The sequence below is a fragment of the Taudactylus pleione genome, unplaced genomic scaffold, assembly GCF_031769625.1.
Source record: "Taudactylus pleione unplaced genomic scaffold, aTauple2 ptg000306l, whole genome shotgun sequence".
NCBI classification, from domain to species: domain Eukaryota; kingdom Metazoa; phylum Chordata; class Amphibia; order Anura; family Myobatrachidae; genus Taudactylus; species Taudactylus pleione.
In genome coordinates this window covers 7,691,005-7,714,822 of record NW_028284707.1, presented here as the reverse complement: position 1 = coordinate 7,714,822, position 23,818 = coordinate 7,691,005, and positions in this window count along the sequence as shown.

Sequence of the window (23,818 nt, the reverse complement as noted above, 5' to 3'; positions counted from 1 at the left end):
TATATTTTTTTTTTTTTTAAATCTTCACTACAGGATTAAAAAGAAATCACTTGGTGGTGTGTGAGTCATTTATACAGATATCTGTGTTGATCACTGTGTTGACCAAAAAGACGCACTCCCAGCATTGCATAAAGACCAGCATTTGAAGTTCAGTATAGTTATCCAACCCTTACTGAACACTTGCGGCACTGTCAGCATGTCTATGCTGTGGTGGCTGCCAGCTACGGGGGTTGCACCTGGGATCTCTGGCGCATGCCCAGTGGAGTCGCCATGTAGCACCCTGCTAGTCATGCTATATTGTGACGTATGCCCAGTTGAGCCGGTCGGGAGTCACACACAGTGTATCAGGTTTCTTCCCCCAAAGCAAGCAAGAGCCTTTCATTACCATAATAAAGCCAATTAAGCAGTCAGCTCAAGGTCTACCCTTGTGTCCTGTGTCACTCCCGATCAGCACCACTGGGCATGCGCAGTACTGAGACTCAATATGCCAAAGCATAGTGTGACTAGCAGGGCACTACATGGCGTATGCAGCACCGCACACCGCTTTCTTTTGCACACAGTGCATCAACAGTACAGTGGCATAAAGTAGCATAGAAATGCCAGGTGGTGGGAAGCTGTGGATACTGTATTGAGTTCAGTAAGGGTTGGATAACAATATTGAACTTCAATTGCTTGGTCATTATGAAATGCTGGGAGTGCATCTTTTTGATCAACACAGATATCTGTATAACTTACAGAACTCTCACACCACCAAGTGATTTCTTTTTAATCCTGTAGAGAAGATTTAAAAAATATATATATATCTATTTTCCAGGTTTCAAACCCATGGGACAAGCACTGTAGCAAGGCGATAACCTAACCTCTAGCCCACATGCCAGCCATATCAATGTGTACTATCAGCTTCCATACGCCACAGCATAGCGCAACAAGAATATGGAGTGGCTCCACTCGGCATGCGCCAGAGATCCCATTGCAAGCCCCAGAGCTGGTAGCCACCACAGCGCCGATGTGCCGACAGTGCCGCAAGTGTGTGGATTAAAACCCCACTTTCAAACAGCTCACTGCTAGTTTCTAAAGTCATGAAATCACTATAGTGTTTGTCTGGGACAGCACCGACAGTGCAGACATTGATGCAAGTGTGCGGATAAAAACACACAGTCAGTTTGTAATATAGAAACCCTTCTTTCAAATAGAGCCATCTACTAGTTCCTAAAGTCATGAAATCACTATAGTCTGGGACAGCGCCGACAGTGCCGACATTGATGCAAGTATGCAGCTTCAAACGCACAGTCAGTGTGTATTACAGAGCTGTGTGTGCGTGTGAAATATTTTTATAAAAAAGTACAGGACTCACACACTTAATGTAATGTTTTAAAACATTATTAGACATTCTTCTACAGCTCTGAATCCATGAGGAAAACAGTGTACTATAGTGTACCGAATTACTGCTTCTGTCATTCAATCATCGGGCAGTGATACAGAAAATGCATTGCAGATCTTTCTGTGTGGTGCAACTCAAGGCATAGTGTGTGGTGCGAGATGCATGTTGCTCTACATGGCACAACAAACTAGCTGGGCACATCTGTACTTGGCCACTCTCTTTTGGTCATTCTTACAATATAATATTGCTCACTGTGTGAGCAAAAGGTTGATCATTATATTGGTCAAAGCTGAGACAATTATCAGGACAGTCCCAGAACACTGTATAGCTCTCCCTCTAGGAGATTAAGGGACAGCCTAGTCACAGTTCTGTGTCACAGACACATTTTATCAGGTTATAACTGTCACACCTGAGGGTTGGTTTGGGCTGACAGGCGTGGGAGACTGAAGAGGGGACTTGGGAGGTGTGAATAAACCTGGGTGGCTTGAGCCAGGACTTCCTCATGTTTTGCTGTGAGGAGTTAGAGGAGCTGCAGAGTATGATGGGCCCAAAGGCAAGAACAAGAATGTAATGTCTTTATTAAACAGCAGGCTGGAATGAGAACTGGAGATGATAATACTGAATGAATGAGCAGAATCGGATTGGGACCAATGATGCTGGATTGAGAGCTGAATCAGTTTGAAACTGATGTTGATGATTTGAAGAACTTGATGGATTTGTATCCGATGTTGAAGAATTGATGAACTTGATCGGTTTGAGAGCGATGTTTAAGAGTTGAAGAACTTAATTGATATGAGTCCAATGTTGGAAACATTGAATGAGAGTTGCAGTTATTGCCTGGAACCGATGACGACTGTAAGAACACATCTCAGTGGTGAAAACCAGACTGGTGTATAAGATGGTATTGGAAACTTGTTAACCATATATAGGAACTGGATATTATGGACTGGGACAATTCAGATACAGAGTATCTGGAGCTCAGTGCTGAGCTGTAACTTCAAAACTAAGCAACATTGTGCTGGCAACAGAGGCCAGTCTGGAAATGGAATTTAGAGAGGACGATCCCTAGGTATTGGATTCTGTGATCACCTGGTCTGGGACCAGCGCTCTGAGTGGAGGAAGAGCATCAGGTGACAGAGTCCAACATGACTGCGCCCCAGGGCCGTAGCTAGGGTAGTGCAGCCGGTGCCATCGCACAGGGCACCACAGGTCAGGGGGAGCTGTTTGGGCCTGTCAAATTTCTGTTTATCATCATACTTGCTTGAAGCTTCTTCTAATTTCATCCCCAGCATCTCCTGGCCTCGCCTATCTCTTCCCTGGCCCTTCCCCATGAAGCCATGGCCATTTTTTGGGTGCATTATATCCCTTTGAAAAATGAGGGGGGTGCCAATTCTCTTTCTGGCACAGGGCACCAAAAAGTCTAGTTACGGCTCTGGCTGCCCCCATAAAGTTGTCTAGGAGGGAACTCTGGCATGCAGCCTGTGTGCCATCATGCTGGGAAGACATGCTGTGAGCAAGAGGCTGTGGAGAGTCATCTGTAACAGAACACTGAGCAGACAGGGCAGGAGCAGCACAGACAATTTGTCCCACCACCTGGCAAAGGTCTCAGCACCAGCCAGGAGCAATGTGCAGCATGAGTGTACTTATGTGCTATCTTGAACAGGCACCTGAGCGGTAAGAAAGTGGTTTTAATAGTCTGGAGTGTGACAATAAACAAGATTGTTGCAATACCCTTCCCCAGCGTCGGAGATATTCCTCTTTTTCCTGCTATTCAATGGGGCAGGATGGGATTTCTATTTCTCTCCTTAGGCTGCAGGAGTAAGGGTATCCTATTGGGTGCGACAGAGACCCATATGCTAGATGTACAGCTATACTCATAAAAATAACAGGTAGAGGAAGTGAAGCAGAACATACAGCAGACCGTCCGGTCATGTAGTATATGGGACAGCATGCAGAATAACACAGGGTCTCTCCAAAGCTGAGCACTACACATCTGTGTTGTGCAATGTGGCTCAAAACACAGTGGCAAGATGGTGCCCATACATGCACAGTAGCACTGTCTGCAGCCATCATGGTAAATGACCTGATGCCTAAGGAAAGGACATAATGGAGATAGCAAAGGAGTGAACTCCATTATCAACAGTAAGGGGTAAATTTACTAAAGTGAGAGATTTGTAGAAGTGAGATGTTGCCCATAGCAACCAATCAGATTCTAGCTAATTTCCGCTAGAAGGTGCTAGTTGAATGTTAAGTAAAATCTGATTGGTTGCTATGGGCAACATCTCCACTTCTAAAAACTCTCACTTTAGTAAATTTACCCCTAAGTCTCTTCTTTCTGCTGCCTGCCAGTATCATTGGGGATTTGAGAATCACCATGTCCTTATATTTAGTCTCATTCCCATCTTGAAATTTTACAGCAGCAGTGGAGTCTGGAAAGCGTTTTGAATCAGACATCCTGCAGCCTCACCAGCCAGGTGCAGGTAAGAGTTATTATTTGTAGATTTAACAAATTGATATGTGTGAGGGACTGGGAACTGGCTATTTGGGGGATGAGGAGCGTTAGGCTATGTTTCTCCGAGAGTGCCAAGAAACGTGCACCAGCCAGGCGACCCTGGCTGCTAGTTAGTGGAAATTCAAAGGGACTCCACACTTTGTGCCTCCTGATTTCTCCACTACCAGCCAGGCTTAAAAGACTGTTTCTGATTTTATTTTTATTTGGGGGGGAGTAGGGGTGAAGGGGGTCCCACATAATTTTTTAATTTTTAATTATTCTATTTTATGCTTATCAGAAACAAGTAATTTCATTGGTTGTGATTATGGCAGGATTGTAGATTGACAGTAATATACTGCAATTTTCCTGTATTAAAATAAATAATTAATGCACTCCCTGTGGAGGAATCCAACACCAGACCTCCTGCGCCATAGTCAAACACTTAACATGTGCTCTGCTTGTCACTATCTCGACCATTCCCTTCTTCTGGATCCACCACTGACAGTTGAATATACTGTATACAAGAGCAATTACAGTAGGTATTATACACAATTTTCGGACCTTTGTTTCAGCATACACACAGCGAATAAATATACTGTATTTTCTTAAATAAAGAATCCCACATACACCATCTTTCCCCAAATCATCTAATTCCTGTTGGCATCTTGCAGTCTAGCACATCCAAAGACCAAAGATGATTGACAATGATTAACAATGATTGACATCTGTGAATATATAAAATAAGTTTTGTGGACCCTTTCAATTTTAGCCTGCAGTATTTTTAATTGCAGTACAGTTTAACAGTAGAACCACCTGCCTTTTACATACCTGTATTATTCACCACCGCTTTGCGAAACCGTACAGTACAATGAGCTGAGAACACCTTCTCACAGCGCTCTGTGTAATACACTGTAAGTAGCGCTTAGGGGAACAATAAATTATGGACACAGCTGGAATGCACAATAGAATATTATAAACTGCAGGAATGCCATGGAAAGAGTAGGAGCTCTACACAGAAAATGAGTAGCAAACTAGGAGACAAATGCAACAGGTCTTTCCTAGTTAAGTATGCTGAAAAATATTTATATTACTGACTTAGAAGATGTGTAAGAGCTGTGGATAGAATTATGTGCAAGTAATGTATGTCCTATTCTTATAATTAGAGATGTGCGGTTTGGTTCCCCAGAAATCTGAATCCACCTGAATGTCGTGATTTTGGATAAATCCAAGTCATGATTCTGATCTCCTGAGGAGATCCAGATAAATCCGAGTCACAGTTCTGATCTTTTTGTGGTTCGGAATTTGGATTGTAAATACAAATTTCGGGTCTTGGATTGCAAAATTAAATGATTTCAGCTGTTTTTAAAAAACTTTTGTCAATTAAAAAAAAAAACCAGATCCAAAACCAAAACACAAAGATGAATTCAGATCCAAATCCAAAACCAAAACACGGAGGTCAGCACACATCTCTATTTTTTAATATTATGCTGTTATGGACATTAATGTAAGCAGGAACTGTTATTGCAAAAGTCCAATGTGTTTGCACATCTCCACAGTGATAAAATCTGTGTATTCCAATCACTGCATGTGGGGATGAACCTTATGTTCTGTTTACAGCATGATATAAACTGCATTGCTGCTCTTGATGGTTTGCTGTGCTGTGAGTGGAAGATTATGATCTGTTTACTCATCTTGTTACAACGCAATGTATAATACATCACCAATAGGAGGATATTTTCCAGTAGGATAGCTCTGTTTGGCAACACTTTGTGAAAGGTGACTGTACAGTGAGTGGAAGGTTGTGTATTATTTATTCATCTCATAACAGCACATAATAAAAAACACTACAGGTGCAGGATATTTCTACTTCTACTGTACAGTTTTAGCCAGTGCTTCAGTCTGAAAATTTACAATTCTATTAAAAGGATATAAGGATTTTAAATGAGTTTTTATTGGTTTTCAAAACATAAAGGGATACAGAAAAGAAAGAACGGTGACTATAACAGTAGTGGTGATACAGATGTGTCATCATACACCTATCCTCAAATCACGCCTAATAGTCCTGCTTGGTGCGCCAAGAAAATGTGACTAAGCTGATCTATGTTTGCACTGACATAATGACAGGCTCACATTGACACAGAGAATCACAATGACACTCACCCTGAAACAGAGAATCACAACGACCATCTTCACACTGACACAAAGAATCCTATTGACAATCTCATACAGACTCACACTGACACAGAGAATCACAATGACAGACTCAACCTGAAACAGAGAATCACAATGACCGTCCTCACACTGACACAAAGAATCCTATTGACAATCTCATACAGACTCACACTGACACAGAGAATTACAAAGACAGATTTACGGTACCATTACACAGAGAATTACATTGACAGTCTCACACTGACACTGAGAATCACAATGACAGACTCACCCTGACAGAGAAAATTATAATGACAGTCCTCACACTGACACAACGACTCCTATTGACAGTCTCACACTGTAACAGAGTAACACAATGACAGACTCTCCCTGACACAGAGAATTACAATGACAGACTCACATTGACACAGATTACCACAATGATAGACTCACACTGACACAGAGAATTACAATGACAGACTCACACTGACACAGATTACCAAAATGACAGACTCACACTGATACAGATTACCACAATGATAGACTCACACTGACACAGAGAATTACAATGACAGACTCACACTGACACAGATTACCACAATGACAGAATCACACTGACACAGATTACCGCAATGACAGACTCACACTGACACAGATTACCACAATGACAGACTCACACTGACACAGATTACCACAATGATAGACTCACACTGACACACAGAATTACAATGACAGACTCACACTGACACAGATTACCACAATGACAGAATCACACTGACACAGATTATCGCAATGACAGACTCACACTGACACAGATTACCACAATGACAGACTCACACTGGCACAGATTACCACAATGATAGACTCACACTGACACAGAATTACAATGACAGACTCACAGTTATACAGAGAAACACAATGACAGACAGGTCCTCATCATTTGACAGCTCTTATTTGTATTAAGAGAACACTGCTTACAGGAAGTCACAATGATGCAGCTTCCTGTTTCTTATTATAAAAGTTTGGCTCATTGGGATCAGCAGCTGCTATAGAAATTAATAAAGCATGGGGCAAGATTTCCAATTGATCCTTGTTGTCATACAATATTTATTTGTACTGTATATATGTACCAATTATGCATATGTTACGTCCATTGATGTATTGTCATTATACATATAATTTGGATTTTGAAATGCCATTAACACACTGTAAATTGAGGCAACAATAAATTATGTAACTGTCTTTCGATTCACTTACACCAATGTACTTATTCAAGGAAAAATAGGAAATCTTCCTAATACGATTTCATTTTTGGAACCTTTTATAGGCTGGGGATATTTTGGGTAACAATCGCGTAGCGGCTAGCATATTCCTTTCCTGTTGGTTCATACGAAGGTTAGTTGTAATTCTTTAATTCTTTTAATTCAAGGGCACCCTCTCTGTTTAGCATTTTAATTAAGGCTGGAGAAAAAAAAATCCCAGAATTATGTTTTCTTTTTATAAAGTTAACAATCCTAGTTTGTGTAATGTTTTGTTTTTATTATGCAGCAATACCAAAAGCTATGAATATATTCACTCAATGTGCTCAGTGCCCTTATAAAAGAAAGACATTCAGCATAATTACCTTTTCTGTGCAGTGTGCACTAGATTTTTCAGAATTCAATTGTATGCTCTAATTAATGGAAATGCAACTAACAAGGAATAGTAAATGCTGTACGTAGATTAAGTAAAGTATGCATATCGGGCTCTATTTACTGTATTAACATTATTTTTACTAAAATAAAGTGAAAAAGGGTGTTTTCACACCCTTTTCACATTATTTTAATATCATCTAAAGTTACTACAGGGCAATTGGAGAAGAATTCGTAAAATTCTACTCCAAGCCATAATTATCACTTATTTTTAGTAAGCGGATCGCATTTCCCATAATTGTAATGGGAAATATGATCTGGCCAAAGTTACTAAAAATAAATTTTGAAAAACTACCAGGGAAAGACCTGTGATAATAACGCCACCTGAGACTGAATAAAAAGTTTGTTTTACCTGTATGTCATTTGTTGGTTCTCTCTCTATGGGCTCTATTTATTACAACCCGCATTTGTAATGCAGATTGTAGTGTGATATTACCAGGTCTTCCCCGGTTACCGGCCTCCTGCTCCGCTCTAATGGGCAGAGCAGAGCCCGGAGCCAGCCCCAGTGATCAGCTGTGTGGTGTATACAGACCACACGTGGTTCTCTGCTAAAAAAAAGAAAAAAACTAGTAAAAGAAAAAATTAACTGAGTCCAGGGACCAATGGTCAGGGCTCCAGTGATGTCTCCCCTCCAGTTAGCTGGTTTCCCAGCCTGCACTGGTGCCCGGTCGTCACCTGACCAGGTCCCAGTGCAGTATGGGATGTCAGCTGACCAGAGCCATGGAGGACATCACAGGAGCAGCGATGACTGCAGGCAAGTGTAATTAAAGGAGGGGGGGTCGTGGGGGGGAGAAGGGTCGTGAGGGGGTCCGCAATTGCGGGGGGGTTGGGCTTATCACAGGGGGTGGGGCTTAGTGACAGTCGGTCGATGCATGCATCGACACTTGTCACGTTAGTTTTTGTAAAAATACAGTGACAAGTGTACGGAGGGGATTCGCAGGGACAGAGCTTTATCGCAAGCTCTGTCCCTGCAAGGGATTTGTAGTAAATCCCTGTGACATTGCCTGAATTCGCAATGCAAATTCAGTTGGTAATATCACACTACAATCTGCATTACAAATGCGGGTTGTAATAAATAGAGCCCATAGAGAGAAAACCAACAAATGACATACAGGTATAACAAACGTTTTATTCAGTCTCAATGAAAGGATAATTTCATCATGAGTCATATTGAACTGTTAAACTATTGCTGGAAAAAGGAAAAATGGAAAAAAATCGAAAATAATTATCTAAATTTATTATCCCGCAACAGTCCACTTGGAACCATGTTTCACAATGAATGTTGAGGAGTGTCATTATGTAACTGAGCTGCAAGCATGGCCAAACTGTCTGTCAATACCACTTCACTCTCCTGAGGCCTGGGCTGGCTGTACTATGCCACTGCCTGTAAATGTTTGGAAGAGAGGAGGACAACAATCATTGATACCTCAAATGATGCTATTAGGTCCAATGATGCTTTGTTCCTCCACTGATTATGGAAAGTACTGAGTGGTGTAGCATTTGAGATCACTGCTGACGACTGGTCCTCCCGCTCACAGAGCCCTCTCCCATTATTTAATGTTGGTTAATAAAATCTATTTGCTGTTCTGTTCATCATGCCATTTTTTACAGGACTCAGGCAAAGGAGAGGGAAATATTTTTTTTTTATAAATAAACACGAGCCCCATTAAATGTATACATTTACTCCAAATGACCTGTATGTCTTGGGCATGCATACAAATCTAGCTCTGCCCATCAGGAGATGCAATAGTTTGCACCTCCCATAGACAATGCCAGATCCATGAGCTTCCCATAAAAATGGGCCCTTGTTCTATGATATGGAATCAGGGCACATTATTTATCAAATCAATGTATGGTAGATTTTTCCTTTCATATAAAGTACATGAGACCTGATGCAAACTGAACATGTGCAACAGAAAGCATTTCCAGACTACGCATGCTCCATACCATGGACAGTATATGCAAGCCATGTGCGATTGGAAGTGTGGCCAGATCTTCCATCTGTTGCTGGATCTTTTTGCATGATATGGACATTTCTGGGCTGCAGCTGGACGGTACTGTGAGGACGCACGGAACAGATATGTCTTGTAGGAATTTAATTGTCCACGATGTCTAACATTACTGGCTTTTCACTTTGCAAGAATAATATATCAACCAGGGCCGTAAGTAGTGTGATGTGACCAGTGCCATGGCACAGGGCAGGGCAGGGGGCGCTGTTTGGGCCTGTCAATTTTCCTGCTTATTATCATTCTCACTTGTAGATTGCTCTTCTTTTATCCCCAGCATCTCCTGGCCTTCCCTATCTATTCCCTGGCCCTTCCCCATGTGTATATCAAATATGACACAGAAGCTCTCACCTATATGTTGATGGACGTTGTGTTAATAGGATAATTGTGATTATACAATTTAAGATCTCATACCAATGCTTTATGTCAAAAGAAAATGTATTAAACAATTAATCCATAGGAGATACATTGCTCCAAAAATTTTAATGAAATAAAAATAAAAATAAAGAAAAAAACAAAATTCTTGAAACTACAATCAAGGCAAGATCAGTTAAGAATGTGTTGCAGGACTGTTGCTTGAAAACGTAACTGGGTAATTAGTCGGTTGCTTTTTAGAGCCCCTATCCATCCTATCCGTAGTGTACCTATATCCCCCGGTCACCGTATCACAACTGCAAATACAGCTAGTCCCAGTGCACCCTTGGCAGTCAGGTGCTTCTGCTGGTACCAGCAGAAGCACCTGACTGCCAAGGGTGCACTGGGACTAGCTGTATTTGCAGTTGTGATATGGTGACCTGTGATATCTGCCTGGGTGTTGGTTGTGAGGGTAGTAAGTGTGCCCCTATAGAGGGTTACTCACCGTATGATAAAAACGTCACCCTTGTAGTTCATACTTGCCTACCCTCCCAATACGACCAGGAGCCTCCCAAAAATCAGGTGCACGGGACACCATGACTGTAGACAGACAAAGCCTTGTGACATTACAGACAGTGTGTGTGTTTTTTTGAGACTGCTACATATCAGAACATGCTTACAGGGGTGATGTATGCTAATCCAGCATTCAGAAAGGCACTGTTTTATCCAGATACCCTTATCACCCCCAGAAGCATCTTACAAAACTTAGTTGTAACTACAAGGGTGACATATTCATCATACAGTGAGTAACCCTCTAAAGGGGCACACTTACTACCCTCACCACCAACACCCAGGCAGATATTGCAGTGACATACCTGCAGAAACATCTGACTACCAAGGGGGCTCTGGGACTAGCTGTATTTGCAGCTGTTATACAGTGACCTCGGGACGTAGGTACAGTACGGATAGGGGCTCCCAAAAGGAACCTACTAATTTCCCGGTCACTTTTTCAAGCCACAGTCCTGCAGCACATTCATATTCAATCTTGCCTTGATTGTAGTTTCAAGATTTTTGGTTTTACTTTTATTTTTATTTTTAACTTGCTGGTCACCTGGCGTTCCCCGGGATTTTTAGAATGTTTGTTTACAGATCATCCTCCAACCAACCTCTCCTTAGGCAGGCCTCATGAAAAGTGTGACAAACTTCCCTATCAACAGTTCTAAGGTCTTCGAAGGAAGTAGGACCTGTAATTTGGTATTGTCAGAGAGCTGAGAATGCTGGTAAAGCCTGCTAAAGCTCTCTTCGATAATAAACATTAAGATCATGACAAAACATGACAACACAAAACACTTGCTCCGAGGCCCTACCCATATGCCGTGAGTCCCCACAATGAGCGTCCAGCAATAATTGTGGTTTACAATTACTTAAAAATAAGCAGTAATTAATTGCGATTTAAAAATTTTCTAGTTGCTTCCGCCGTATTTTAATACGCTCTTATGTAAAATGTCACGATCTTCGATTGTAAACTGTGGATTTGTATAGAAAAACAGAAGTACATAATAGCAAAGAAAAAATAGTAGATAAGCTAAATCCTTTTGTAATTCTGTACCTGACCTGTAGAGGGCGAATGCATTGCAAAAATTGTGTTTTTTCATTAATTCAAAATTAATAGTAATTAATTTCAATTTCACATTTTTTTAGTTGCCTTTGCCGTGTTTTACTACACTCGTATGTAAAATGTCACGATCTTTGCTTGTAAACTGTGGATTTGTATAGAAAGACAGAAGTACAGAAGGACACATTTTTGCTTTGATATAGTAGAGAAGATAGCAAAGAAAAAATACTAGATAAGCTAAATCTTTTTGTAATTCTGTACCTGACCTGTAGAGGGCAAATGCTATGCAAAAATTGTGTTTTTTTATTAATTAAAAAGTAACAGTAATTAAGTTTGAATTAGTAGAGAAGATAGAAAAGAAAAAATAGTAGATAAGCTAAATCCTTTTGTAATTCCGTACCTGACCTGTAAGGGTTTTTCATTAATTAAAAATTAACAGTAATTAATTTCGAATTACATTTTTTTTAGTTGCCTCCACCGTGTTTTAATACACTCGTATGTAAAATTTCACGATCGTGGCTTGTAAACTGTGGATTGTATAGAAAGACAGAAGGACAAATTTTCACTTTTATATAGCAGATTTATTTCATTAAAATTGTTGGAGCAATGCATCTCCTATGGATTAATTGACATAAAGCATTGGTGAGAGATCTTACATTTATAATCATGATTATCTTATTAACACAACTTCCATCAACATATAGGTGAGCCCTTCTGTGTCATATTTGATATATACATAGATTAGCCTTTTAGAGCCTGGACACCTCTAGACATGCAACAGCTCCCAAAACTGGGTTGCTTTACTAGATGAGCGCAGATCACATCTATTTACCATTTCAGGATAACCTTCCCCATGTGGTCATTGCCCTTTTTCAGGCACACTATCTTATGTCCCTATTTAAATAATGGGGGAGGCTTTAATGCTCTCTCTGGCACAGGGCACCAAAAAGTCTAGTTACGGCTCTGATATCAATCTTCTATTACCTCTTTCTTAGAGGACTTTGGCTGTTTATCCCTGACGGTCCATATTTACCCATTCTTTTAGGTTTCCATTTTATTATAGTTTAGTTTTCCATTATATTATATTTTCCATACCATGGTCATTATGAACCTAAAAAACACTCACTTTTTGCCTTTACAATTACCCGATTCCATATACTGTATCTAAATATCACCTAGTTTCCTTCATTAATACTGATTAAGTTTCTTACTATTCCTTCCATTAGATTTTTATGATTTTGGTGAAGTGTCAACTTCTCATTGTCAGGGCTCAGCCGGGGATCGGCGCCCGCTTACCGCACTGCCGGCTTCCCCTTTCTTCCTGGGTGGTCGGTCGGCCTACGCGACGGCGGGGGAGAGGCTGAGGATTCTCCCCGCTTGCTGTGGCTTCCTGGAGGGCTGGTGTCCGGCATCTCAAATCCGGACATGGGCGCCGCCATGACAGTCGGCCCATGTGACTGGATCCTTCCTCCTGATTGGTTCATTTCCAGCTGATGCTGTGCACCTGTCTAAGGGTTCCCCTGGGTATAAAACTGTCCCACAGGTTATGGGAAATTGCCTGAACAACGTTTGTCTCCTAGCATGCCTTAGTGAGTTCCCGGTCCAGGTTCCTAGTCATCATACAGCAGTAGTGATACCACCTTTACCTGTGTGCCTTAACATCTCTGGTGAATACCTGTGCAGCAGTGTTATTACCTTTACCTGTGTGCCTTTACGTCTCTGGTAAATACCCGTGCAGCAGTGATACCACCTTTACCTGTGTGCCTTAACATCTCTGGTGAATACCCGTGCAGCAGTGTGATCATCCCCACCTGTGTGCCTCACGTCTCCCGTGGACATCCGTGCTACAACATTTACCACCTCTACCCGTGTGCCTTCTATCTCTGGTGACATCTCAAGTAACCGTGAGTCGCTTCCCACTTTGAAAGCCTTACTGACGTTTTTGATCCTCGTGTCAAGTTGTTGTCTATACAGTATTTTCAGGGACTGTGTTGTGCCTAACAGGCATATCCTCGCTGGGCCACGGGTGTAGTGTCTCTATCCCTGCAGGGCTTGGGTACCTGGTCAAAGGACCGCGACCTGCTCACGGGGTGCAGCTAAGCCCATATCCCAATTGGGGGGGTCACTGGCAAAAACCATCCTGTGGGTTAGACTCCGCACCTTTGCCCAGGTCTCGCCAACACTCAAGTCCTGTGGATGAGTAGAACGTACATCCAGGCCCCTCATTTCCGTTTCTTTCCCCAACTGAGGCCCACCACATCCTCTTCTCCAGTCTCAGACGTGACAGTTTGTTCATGCCCAATGGAGGCTGCAGGATCCCAAGGTACTGGGTCTCTGCAAGAGTTGACCTCTCGGATGGACAACCAGGAGGCGCAACAACAACAAGTGGCTCAGTACTTACAGGAGCTCTCGAAGCAACTGGTTTTAATCCAAACCACGTTGGCTTCTATTCTCCCGGTTCCCCCGCCTGCGGTTCCATCAGGTCCTCCACCGGTGGTTCCTACTCCCAAACCCCGACTACAGCTTGCCACTCCAGAAAGGTTTGATGGCGACCCCAGGCGGTGCCGCGGGTTCATCAACCAGTGTGAAATCCAATTCGAATGCCTTCCCCAGAACTTTCCCACGTCTCGGGCAAAAGTAGCATATGTGATTTCATTATTAATAGGAGCAGCATTAGACTGGGTCTCCCCTTTATGGGAACGGGCCGACCCCATCGTATCTACCTACGAGGAATTTGTTTCTACATTTAAGAGAATCTTTGACGAGCCAGGCCGGTCTGCTTCTGCATCCTCTGACCTCCTCCGAGTGCGACAGGGCACGCGGTCCGTGGGGCAGTATGTAGTCCAATTTCAGACCCTGGCATCTGAATTAAAATGGAACGAGGAAGCTCTTAAAGCATCCTTCCTTCATGGACTCTCTGAGAGGATGAAGGATGAGCTTGCCTCCAGAGATTTGCCAGAATCCTTCGCTGACGTTATCTCTCTCTGTATCAAAATTGACCTTCACCATCGGGAAAGATGGGCTAGTAGGGGGAGAGGAGAACATCTACCAGTCCGCTCTTCAGCTGTTAGTCCGCCTATACCCACCCTAGCTAGTGAAGACGAACCAATGCAGGTCAACAGAGCCAAACTCACCCCGGCAGAGTGCAATAGACGCTTCCAAAATAAATTGTGTATCTACTGCGCTGCACCTAACCACATTCTGAGGAATTGTCCTTTACTTGCGGGAAATGCGAAACCCTGACTGAAGTAGGGAGCATTCAGTTGGGGGTTATTCTCAAGCCATCCCAATTATCCGAAAGTCTTTTAGTAGTGTCGCTTTCCCATAAGTCCAGGACAAGAAAGGTTCACGCTTTAATTGATTCTGGTGCTGCTGGTAATTTTATTGCAGAGAGACTGATTCACACCTTGGGTATTCCAGTCATTTCCCTACCTAATAAATTGTTACTGTCTGGTCTAGATGGTAAAACTCTGGTGGGGTTACCCATTTCTTCACTCTCTCATCCGGTGTCTGTCCAAATTGGGTGCCTACATCATGAAATGCTGGAATTTTTTGTGTTACCCGAATCCTCCTATGAGCTGGTATTAGGGCTGCCCTGGTTGAGAAAACACAATCCTGTGTTCAACTGGGATGCTATGCAAATCCTATCCTGGGGTTCACAGTGTTTCCAAGATTGTTTGACCAAGGTCGTTCCAGTATGTAACCAAGCGTTGATTGCCAACTCGGCTAAGAAGTCCCTTCGACCAGAGTCTTCTAAACATCCCCCCCAGCCGGGCTTGCCCAAGGCTTATCAAGACTTTGCTGACGTATTTTGTGAACAAGCCGCAGATAAACTGCCTCCGCATCGACCTTGGGATTGTGCCATTGATTTGCTTCCTGGGAAAAGTCCTCCACGTGGCCGTGTTTACCCTTTGTCCGTACCTGAGACCGCGGCCATGGAGGAATACATTAAGGAAAACCTTGCTAAAGGATTCATTCGGCCTTCTTCTTCTCCTGCAGGGGCAGGTTTCTTTTTTGTAGGGAAGAAGGATGGTGGACTCTGGCCCTGTATAGATTATCGAGGGTTGAATCAAATCACCATAAAAAATCGGTACCCGCTACCTTTAATTTCAGAACTGTTTGACAAGGTTCAAGGGGCTCAGGTTTTCATGAAGCGGGATCTACGTGGTGCGTATAATCTGATTCGAATTAAGACCGGGGACGAGTGGAAGACCGCGTTCAATACCAGAGATGGACACTTTGAGTACCTCGTAATGCCCTTCGGTCTTTGTAATGCACCAGCTGTTTTTCAAGGTTACGTCAACGAGGTCTTCCGGGATATTCTTCATAAATTTGTTGTGATTTATCTCGATGATATTTTAATCTTTTCCAGAGATTTACAGAGTCATCGTCTTCATGTACGGGAGGTATTGTTCCGCCTTCGCATTCATCACCTCTTCGGGAAACTTTCCAAATGTATGTTTCACCAAACTTCAGTACCTTTTTTAGGCCATATTATCTCCGGGGGGACTCTCCAGCTGGACCCTGATAAACTAAAGGCAATCTCTGAATGGCCCCTGGCTACGTCATTAAAAGGTACTCAGCGTTTTCTAGGATTCGCAAACTATTACAGGAGGTTTATTCCACACTTTTCTACACTGGTAGCACCCATTACCTCCCTCACAAGGAAAGGAGCCAATCCTTCTAAATGGTCTATTCCAGCAGTACAAGCCTTTCAAAACCTAAAAGATGCATTTTCTCGAGCTCCCATTCTCTGTCAGCCTCAAATAGACAAACTATTCATTGTGGAGGTGGACGCATCCTCTGTTGGAGTAGGCGCGGTATTATCTCAGTCTGCTGAAGATGGGAAGATGCATCCTTGTGGATTTTTCTCCCGTAAATTTTCCACCGCAGAGAGAAATTATATTATTGGCGACCAAGAACTTCTAGCCATGCGCCTAGCCTTAGAGGAATGGCGGTATCTTCTGGAGGGGGACAAATTTCCTGTCACAATTATTACAGACCATAAGAATCTGATCTATCTACAAACTGCACACCGGTTAAATGCCAGACAGGCGCGATGGTCACTTTTTTTTTCTAGGTTTGATTTAAAACTCCAGTTTCATCCTGGTGTGTTGAACAAGAAGGCCGATGCATTATCTCGCTCCTTCATGACTAATTTGGAGGAGGAGTGTTCTCAAGTTTGTTCCATTTTTGACCCAATTGTATTTGCTCCTACTCAAGTAGTGTCCTTGCCACCTGGGAAAATTTTTGTACCTCCTAAGTTACGTAAAAAATTGCTGGTTTGGGCTCATGCATCCTTATGCGCAGGTCACACTGGAATCACCAAGACCTACCAGTTTTTACTTCGATCGTACTGGTGGCCGACCATGAAGAAGGATGTCACGGAGTTTGTCCGCTCCTGTATCAAATGCGCCCAACATAAAACTCCGTGTAGACAGATGGTTGGTCCTCTTCGTCCCTTGTCTATCCCAACTGCTCCTTGGACCCACATCTCAATGGATTTTATTTCCGAATTACCTCGGTGCAAGGGACATAACACGGTATGGGTGGTCGTGGATCGCTTTTCTAAAATGGCACATTTTATCCCACTCGTTGGCCTTCCTTCTGCTCCTCAATTGGCAAAAATGTTTATTCGAGACATCTTCAGATTACACGGTCTCCCCAGGGAAATAGTCTCTGATCGAGGTGTTCAATTTACAGCCAAATTCTGGAGAGCCCTGTGTAGTACCTGTGGAATCAAACTGAACTTTTCCTCAGCCTACCACCCACAGTCGAATGGCCAAACGGAAAGAGTCAATCAAGAGCTAGAGACCTTCATTAGGCTCTTTGTGTCTTCTTCCCAGGATGATTGGGTGGACCTCCTGCCATGGGCAGAGTTTTCGCATAACTTTAAATTTCATTCTTCCTCTAAATCCACTCCTTTTTTTACGGTTTTTGGTAGACATCCACGAGTTCCAGATTTCCAGAAGCTTCCATCTATAGATGTTCCAGCTGTGAATCAAGAGATTCAATCCTTCTCAGTTCTATGGAATAAAATTCACTTGTCCCTAAAGCAATCTTCTATGAATTACAAAAAATTTGCGGACAGGAAACGTTTGGCGGTTCCCCTGTTGAGAGTCGGGGACAGGGTCTGGTTATCTTCCAAAAATATCCACTTAAGAGTCCCGTCCATGAAACTTGCTCCGCGTTTTATCGGTCCATATCGTATCATTAAGATAATCAGTCCAGTAACTTATAAATTGGAACTTCCCCCTCAAATGAAGATTTCAAATACTTTTCACGTCTCTCTCTTACGGCTCCTGGTGCTCAATCGTTTTCAGAAGTGTTCCCCTAAATTGCCTCAAGTCAAGACATTACAAGGCACTGAATTTGAGGTGGAAAAGATCTTGGATTCCCGGCACAGATTCCACACCCTTCAATATCTCATCGATTGGAAGGGCTACGGCCCTGATGTACACACTCTGCGACTAATCCAGAGTTTTCATAGGCGATTCCCAGATAAGCCTGGTGGGTGTTCAGTGCCCACCCTTAAAGGAGGGGGTACAGTCAGGGCTCAGCCGGGGATCGGTGCCCGCTTACCGCACCGCCGGCTTCCCCTTTCTTCATGGGTGGTCGGTCGGCCTGCGCGACGGCGGGGGAGAAGCTGAGGATTCTCCCTGCTTGCTGTGGCTTCCTGGAGGGCTGGTGTCCGGCATCTCAAATCCGGACATGGGCGCTGCCATGACAGTCGGCCCATGTGACTGGATCCTTCCTCCTGATTGGTTCATTTCCAGCTGATGCTGTGCACCTGTCTAAGGGTTCCCCTGGGTATAAAACTGTCCCACAGGTTATGGGAAATTGCCTGAACAACGGTTGTCTCCTAGCGTGCCTTAGTGAGTTCCCGGTCCAGGTTCCTAGTCATCGTACAGCAGCAGTGATACCACCTTTACCTGTGTGCCTTAACATCTCTGGTGAATACCCATGCAGCAGTGTTACTACCTTAACCTGTGTGCCTTTACATCTCTGGTGAATACCCGTGCAGCAGTGATACCACTTTTACCTGTGTGCCTTAACATCTCTGGTGAATACCCGTGCAGCAGTGTGATCATCCCCACCTGTGTGCCTCACGTCTCCCGTGGACATCCGTGCTACAACATTTACCACCTCTACCCGTGTGCCTTCTATCTCTGGTGACATCTCAAGTAACTGTGAGTCGCTTCCCACTTTGAAAGCCTTACTGACGTTTTTGATCCTCGTGTCAAGTTGTTGTCTATACAGTATTTTCAGGGACTGTGTTGTGCCTAACAGGCATATCCTCGCTGGGCCACGGGTGTAGTGTCTCTATCCCTGCTGGGCTTGGGTACCTGGTCAAAGGACCGCGACCTGCTCACGGGGTGCAGCTAAGCCCATATCCCAATTGGGGGGGTCACTGGCGAAAACCATCCTGTGGGTTAGACTCCGCACCTTTGCCCTGGTCTCGCCAACACTCAAGACCTGTGGATGAGGAGAATGTACATCCAGGCCCCTCATCTCCTTTTCTTTCCCCAACTGAGGCCCACCACGTCCTCTTCTCCAGTCTCAGACGTGACACTCATACTGAGAAATTGTTTCCCTCACATTCTTACTTCAAACCTGACCTCTAACTCTACCTGATCTTCTATTTTTGGACTTTTTGCCCACTTACTGTCCAGGCAGCATTGTAATGAGCTTTTAATTTTTTTCACCACTTTTATTATACTCTTACTCGCCATGTGGCTTTGATGATAACTTCAGAAGCTATATATTTCTAAACCATACTTGCCTACTTTTGAAAAAGCATTTCAGGTAGATTGTGAAAGTAACACCTATGAGTGCTACGTTAAAGTGGGCATGTACTGCTACATCTGAGAGGCGCAGGGCCGGCTCCAGGGGTCGGAGCACCCTGTGCCGGCCCCCTCCAGCGCACAACCAAAAATGAGGGCATGGTCTAATTACCATAGGCTACGCCACCTGTGTGACATTATTAGGAGGCATGTCCTCCTCCAAATAACGTCAGGCTGGGGGGAGCCTCACTAGCTGGAGTTCCCCCAGCCCTCTCCCGTCACTGAATCGATGCCGCGTGCATGCACGCAGCATCATAGAAACATAGAAACATAGAACTTGACGGCAGATAAGAACCACTTGTCCCATCTAGTCTGCTCATTTTTAAACATTATTACATCAACCCTTATTGATCCTTACTTCTTCTGAAGGATATCCTTATGTCTATACCATGCGTGTTTAAATTGCTCTACTGTCTTAGCCTCTACCACCTCTGATGGGAGGCTATTCCATTTGTCCACTACCCTTTCTGTGAAGTAATTTTTCCTCGAATTTCCCCTGAACCTACCACCCTCCAGTTTTAGAACATGTCCTCTTGTTCTAATACTTCTCTTCCTTTGAAGAATGTCTCCTTCCTTTACCTTGTTAAAACCCTTTATATATTTGAATGTTTCTATCATGTCCCCCCTATCCCTTCTCTGCTTCAGCTACAAACTATACATATTAAGATCTTTTAGTCTTTCCTGGAACGTTTTGTGGTGTAGACCTTGCACCATTTTAGTTGCCCTTCTTTGTACAGTCTCTAATGTATTAATATCCTTCTGGAGATATGGCCTCCAGAATTGAACACAGTATTCGAGATGAGGACGTACCAATGACCTATACAGTGGCATTATCACTTCTTTCTTTCTGCTACTGATTCTTCTCCCTATGCAACCAAGCATCTGACTTGCCTTCCTCATTGCTTTGTTACAATGTTTGCTTGCCTTTAAGTCACCTGAAATAGTGACTCCTAGATCCCTTTCCTCTTCAGTACTTTCCAGTATAGTGCCATTAATACTATATTTAGCCTTTGGATTTTTTAGACCCAAGTGCATGATCTTGCATATTTTGGTATTAAACTGTAGTTGCCACGTTCTTGACCATTCCTCTAGTCTATCTAGATCATCAATCATTTGTTTTATCCCTCCTGGTGTGTCTACCCTGTTGCATACCTTTGTGTCATCTGCAAAAAGGCCTAATTTCCCTTCAATACCATTTGCAATGTCACAAATAAAGATATTAAAAAGCACTGGTCCAAGTACAGATCCCTGAGGTACTCCACTGGTAACATTTCCCTCTTGAGAAAATATAGGTGCAGGGTGTGGCCCTCCTGGACCCAAGGGCTTGTGTGCCCCGCACACCCTGCACCCATTATAAATGTACCCCTGATTGTTGTCCATGTGTTTAACTTTAGATAAGGTTAAATATCGCTATATTTATTGTGAACTGTATTAAGGGTTTCAATCTGCCAGCTACTGCTAGGGTATTTATAGAAGTATGATTTGTTATTATTAAATGACATCAGTACAAAAAGAAAATGAGAAATACATCATATATGTTGCTATGATAGAGTATAATTATGTAGCATGAGACGAGTTTAAGTGATATTTCAGGGAAAGAGACATTAAGAGTTAAAAAATATCTTAAGTCTGAAGTAAATTATGGTTGGTGCAAAAATGTGGCGCTGGGTCGATCCGGAGTGGATTATGGGCCTGATTCAGAGCCGCTCGTAAGCGGCCACTCGTTCGCTCCGAGCGATGTTTGCCCAACTGCGCATGCGTACGTATCGTAATACGCATGCGTGAACCAGTCAGTGTGGCCGAAAATCGTTTGTTCGCTAAATAGCGAATGCCTGCTATTTTGAGTGACAGAATGAGGCGTATGTGGGTGGTAACAGGGGAAGGTGCTTGAAAACGGGGAGTGGAGATCCGAACGCAGGCGTGCTTAAAGGTCAAAATGGGAGTTTTAATGGTGTGCATAATTAATACAGCAGCGTCATTGACCACGTCACTGGGTTATTTTATAGCCAGAACTGCTCGCAAGATTGTGGTAGCAAAAACCAACCACAAGAATAGCGAGCAGTTCATACCCTGGTCGATGTACTCGATTAATCTAATAAATAGCAGACATGACGTAGGATGCGAGCGGCCAGGGGGCGTATTTTTTCAAAAAACGACCGCAAGTTTTGTTCGCTCATTCAGACATAGAGGCGTGAACAGACCGCAAAGAGCGAACGGTTCATTTGAGTAGCCACCCCTATTTTCTGGACGAACGACCGCAAATAGTGTCCGGCTCTGAATCAGGCTCTATGTCTCTATTAAAGAGTTCAATTATTTGAAACAATGGTTGTACAAAAGAATTTTAGGGTGTTAAAAAGAATTATATGGCTTAAGGTAGAAGTACAGCATGATGAAAATGGAAAATATGCTGGAACAACTATTTCAATGTTACACATGGAACTGTCTTTCTTACAATGTCACATATGAAAGAGGTAAAAAGATAGAGAGATTGAAAATTAAACTTTAAAAGTGTGACTGGAAGAAAGAGTATGTGAAATGAAGGGTCTTGAGGAGAGTGTTCTGCATAACCAACAAAAAAGAGAAAGAGAGCTGTCACTGCTTGTAATGATTTAAGCAGTGGTTCTCAAACTCGGTCCTTAGGACCTCAATCAGGTCACATTTTGCAGGTCACCCAGCAGGTGCACAGGTGTATTCATTACTGACACTTTTTAAAAGATTCACAGGTTGAGTGAATTATTTCACTTGTTATTATGTGAGGAGAACTGGAAAACATGCACTGTTTGCGGTCCTGTGGAACAAGTTTGAGAACCTGTGGATTAAAGCATACAAATAGTTGTCATGGCCAAGCCCCTTAAAGAACGTGAAGTGTGTAAACGAGAGCACAAAATTAGTCTAATGCTGGGCATACACTATACAATTATATGTCAGATATCTGTCCAATCTGGCTGGTTGGAATGAAAATCTGGTAATGTATGGGAGCAAATAACAATATAAATTTGATCCCAAACACTAGAAAACGGACCAGATTTTCCTTCCAACCAGACAGATTTGACAGATATCTGACAGATAATTATAGAGTGTATGCCCAGCATTAGTGTGGCAGAAAGAGAGAGCAAAAACTTGTTATTTTAAACCAAAAATAGTGATTCAGCTAAAAATGGAGACATTAAAATAATGCATACAGGAGTGAAAAAATATTTTACTTGATATGTATAAGTGAGACTTTTGTAGTGTTAATTAAAAAATAAATTATGTTAATGCAAAAAGAGTGTGAACAAAATATTGTAAGTGTGTTCTGCAGGTCTGGGCACCAACTAAGGTGAACACTGCATTCAGTATTGGAACTGGTATAATGTAAAGCTAAGCAAAGTATATGTGCATGAGCATGTCCATTTGCTTACATTCTTTTTTGGATGATCATCATGAAAAAAAATTTCTTAGACTTTAAGGATGCTCCTTATAAGCTTAAAAATAAGGCAAATTGGTAAAGAAAACTATTTAACAAGTAACTACAGTGTATGCAAATTTAAAAAACATTTTTTGTAAATTAAAAAAAAAAACATTATAGTTTTTGTGTCTTTTGTGCCCTCTAACCTTTTTGTCTGTCTTTTAACAGCCAGTGTTGTATTATTAATATGATTATTTCCAGTTACAGGGTGCTGTGAAGTATATAGGCACAATATAAACAATGATAACAATTATAATAAAACTTATTATTGCAATTATTGAAAGATTAACTATAGCATTAGATGCACATTATACACAGATCTGTTTATTAATTCTGCATTTGTAAAGTAGAATAATATGAGCAATAATTTACAGAGTATCTTTCCAATTGTTGACCCCTTAAAAAAATCCAGATGTGTATGTTTGGTTGCATTCATACATAAATGAATCAGTACTAAACACCTACATCCTGCTGACTTGATAATTAAATACGTGCTTTGGTTAGTTAAAATGGTAATTATCTGATTAACTGAATTACTTCAGATTATTCAGGTCAGCAACATTTATTTGAAATTAGGTTTCAAACGTTATCTTTGGTTGTCTTCTGTCAGGTGAGAAATCTTAATATGAAGGTAAGGGTTGAAAAATGAAACAAAACATAAAAATAGTTTTCAAAAAGTCTTCAAATCATGTATAAAAAGTTTTCTATTTTTTTTTAAATCTTTGGTGTTGTTGCACCAGTTACAGTTCATTAACACTAGACAGCTCTCTCATCTTAAAAAAACCTCCTGCTTTATTTCCTTCCTTTATGACTGTTCACCCTCCCTTTTCCCTTTAG